The sequence below is a fragment of the Astatotilapia calliptera genome, chromosome 7 (genome assembly GCF_964374335.1).
Source record: "Astatotilapia calliptera chromosome 7, fAstCal68.1, whole genome shotgun sequence".
NCBI classification, from domain to species: domain Eukaryota; kingdom Metazoa; phylum Chordata; class Actinopteri; order Cichliformes; family Cichlidae; genus Astatotilapia; species Astatotilapia calliptera.
In genome coordinates, this window is record NC_137428.1 from 12,812,246 (window position 1) to 12,816,176 (window position 3,931).

Consider the following 3,931-nt stretch of genomic DNA (forward strand, 5'->3'; position numbering starts at 1 on the left):
CCACTGCCAGTGCTTCCTGTGATGCCATCATCACCAAACCAGGGCCTGTGGTGCTTGCTTAGGCCATCCACATTACACCAGGGCCTGTGCTACTCGTTGATGCCATCCACATTACACCAGGGCCAGTGGTGCTGGCCAATACCATCGACATTTTACCAAGGCCAGTGTTGTTTGCTGAGGCCATCCACATTACACCAGGGACAGTGCTTCCTGTGAGGCCATCTTCACCACACGAGGGCCTGTGCTGGTGGCCTAAGCCATTCAAATTACACCAGGGCCTCTGGTGCTGGCCAACACCATCCACATTTCACCAGGGCCACTGTTGTTGGCTTAGGCCATCAACATTACACCAGAGACTGTGATGCCGGCTTCTACCATCCACATTACACCAGGGCCTGTGCTTCCTGTGAGGCCATCTTTACCCCACCAGGGTCTTTGATGCTCGTTGATGCCATCCACATTAGGGCCTGTGATGCTGGCCGATATCATGCACATTGCACCAGGGCCAGTGGTGTAAGCCAAGGCCATCCACATTACACCAGGGTGTGTGTTGCTTACCATACCATCCATATTTCACAAGGGCCAGTGTTGTTAGATTATGCCATCCACATTACACCAGGTCCTGTGCTGCTGGCTGATGCCATCCACATTACACCAGGGCCAGTAATTTCTGTGAGGCCATCTTCACTAGACTAGGGTCTGTGCTGTTTGCTGATGCCATCGAAAATACACCAGGGCCAGTGATTCCTGTGAGGCCATCTTCACCAGACCAGGGCCTGTGCTGCTAGCCATCCAAATTACCCAAGGGCCTGTGTTGCTGGCCGAAAACAACCACATTTCACCAGGGCCTGTGGTGTTGCTGGATGAGGCCATCCACAGTACACAAGGGCCTTTGCTACTGGCTGAGGACAATCACATTACAACATGTCCTGTTGTGCTGGCCAATACCATCCACATTTCACCAGGGCCACTGTTGTTGGCTGAGGCCATACACTTTACATCACGGACAGTGCTTCCAGTGAGGCCATCTTCACCACACCAGGGCCTGTACTTTTGGCTGAGGCCATCTACATTACACCTGGGCCTTTGGTGCTGGCCAATACCATCCACATTTCACCAGGCCCGTTGGTGCTGTCCTAAACCATCCACATTTCACCAGGCTTGTGTTGCTGGCTGATGACATCCACAACACAGAAGGGCCTGTGATACTGGCTGATGCCATCCACATTACACCAGGGCCAGTGGTGTTGGCTGAGGCCATCCACATTACACAACGTCCTTTGGTGCTGGCCAATACCATCCACATTTCACCAGGGCCAGTGTTGTTGGATGAGGCCATCCGCATTACACCAGGGACAGTGCTTCCTGTGAGGCCATCATCACCACACCAGGGCATGTGGTGCTGGATGATGCCATCAACATTACACGAGGGCCTGTGCTACTCGTTGATGCCATCCAGATTTCACCAGGGCCAGTGTTGTTTGCTCGGGCCATCCACATTACACCAATGCCAGTGCTTCCTGTGATGCCATCATTACCAAACCAGGGCCTGTGGTGCTGGCTGAGGCCATCCACATTACACCAGGGCCTGTGCTACTCGTTGATACCAACCACATTTCACCAGGGCTTGTGTTGCTGGCTGAGCGATCCACAATACACAAGGGCCTGTGCTTCAGGCTGAGGACATTCACATTACACCAGGGCCTGTGGTGCTCGCCAATACCATCCACATTACACCAGGGCTTGTGTTGCTGGCTGATGCGTTCCACAAAACACAAGGGCCTTTACTACTGGCTGAGGATATTCACATTACACCAGGGCCTGTGGTGCTGGCCAATACCATCCACATTTCACCAGGGCCACTGTTCTTGGCTGAGGCCATACACATTACACAAGGGACAGTGCTTCCTGTGAGGCCATCGTCACCACACCAGGGCCTCTGCTGCTCGTTGATGCCATCCACATTACACCTGGGCCTGTGGTGCTGACCGATATCATGCACATTTCACCAGAGTGTGTGGTGCTGACCAATACCATCCATATTTCACCTGCGACAGAGTTGTTAGATGAGGCCATCCACATTACAACAGGGCCTGTGCTACTGGCTGAGGACATTTACATTTCCCCAGGGCCTGTGGTCATGGCTGAGGACATTCACATTACACAAGGGCCTGTGGTGCTGGCCAATACCATCCACATTTCACCTGGGCCAGTGTTGGTAGATGAGGCCATCCACATTACAACAGGGCCTGTGGTGCTGGCCAATGCCATCCACATTACACCAGGGACAATGGTGTTGGCTGAGGACATTCACATTACACCAGGGCCTGTGGTGCTGGCTAATACCATCCACATTTCACTAGGGCCAGTGTTGTTGGATGAGGCCATCCAAATTACACCAGGGACAGTGCTTCCTGTGAGGCTATCATCAACACACCAGGGCCTTTGGTGCTGGCTGATACCATCCATATTACACAAGGGCCAGTGCTGCTAGCCTTCCACATTACCCAAGGGCCTGTATTGCTGGCCGAAACCATCCACATTTCACAAGGGCCAGTGGTGTTGCTGGCTGATGCCATTCACAATACTCAAGGGCCTGTGCTGCTGGCTGATGCCATCTACATTAAACCAGGGCCTGTGGTGCTGGCCAATACCACCGACATTTCACCAGGGCCAGTGTTGTTTGCTGAGGCCATCCACATTACACCAGGGACAGTGCTTCCTGTGAGGCCATCTTCACCACACCAGGGACTTTACTGTTGGCTGAAACCATCCACATTACATCAGGGCCTGTGGTCCTTGCCGATGTCATCCACATTTTACCAGGGCCAGTGGTGTTGGCTAAGGCCATCCACATTACACCAAGGTCTGTGGTGCTGGCCATTACCATCCACATTTCACCTGGGCCAGTGTTGGTAGATGAGGCCATCCACATTACAACAGGGCCTGTGCTACTGGCTGAGGCCATCCACATTATACCACGGCATGTGCTCCTTGTGAGGCTATCGTCAACACACCATGGCCTGTATTGCTGGCTTAGGCCATCCACATTGCACCAGGGCTAGTGCTCCCTCTGAGGCCAACTTCATGACAGCAGGGCCTGCGCTGCTGTCTGAGGTCATCTACATTTCACAAGAGCCTGTGTTGCGGGCTGATGTGATCCACATTCGAAGGGAGACTCGGCTTCGCACCCTTCATTCACCCGTAGCTAGCCAGGCCCCTGTAACTGGTGCAGCCGAAGATAGCGTAGGCCCCGCTAGCTGTTCCCCGGCAGACCCCAAGCAGCTGGGGAAAGAGGGCGGCTGGGTGACGGTGAGGAGGAAGCATAGTCCTAAACAGAAGCCCCAGGTACACCACCAACCCGTTCATGTGTCTAACTGTTTTTCCCCACTCGGCGACACGCCCGCCGGGGGTCAAACTCTGGTAATTGGTGATTCTGTTCTCAGACATGTGAAGCTAGAGACACCGGCAACCATAGTCAATTGTTTTCCAGGGGCCAGAGCAGGCGACATTGAAGGAAATGCAAAACTGCTGGCTAAGGATAAACGTAAATTCAGTAAAATCATAATTCACGTCGGCAGTAATGACACCCGGTTACGCCAATCGGAGGTCACTAAAAGCAATATTGAATCGGTGTGCAACTTTGCCAAAACAATGTCAGATTCTGTAGTTTTCTCTGGTCCCCTCCCCAATCAGACCAGGAGTGACATGTTTAGCCGCATGTTCTCCTTAAATTGCTGGCTGTCTGAGTGGTGTCCCAGAAACGATGTGGAATTCATAGATAATTGGCAAACCTTCTGGAGGAAACCTGATCTTGTTAGGAGAGACGGCATCCATCCCACTTTGGATGGAGCAGCTCTCATTTCTAGAAATATGGACAAATTTATTAAACCCCCCAAAATATGACTATCCAGAGTTGGGACCAGGAAGC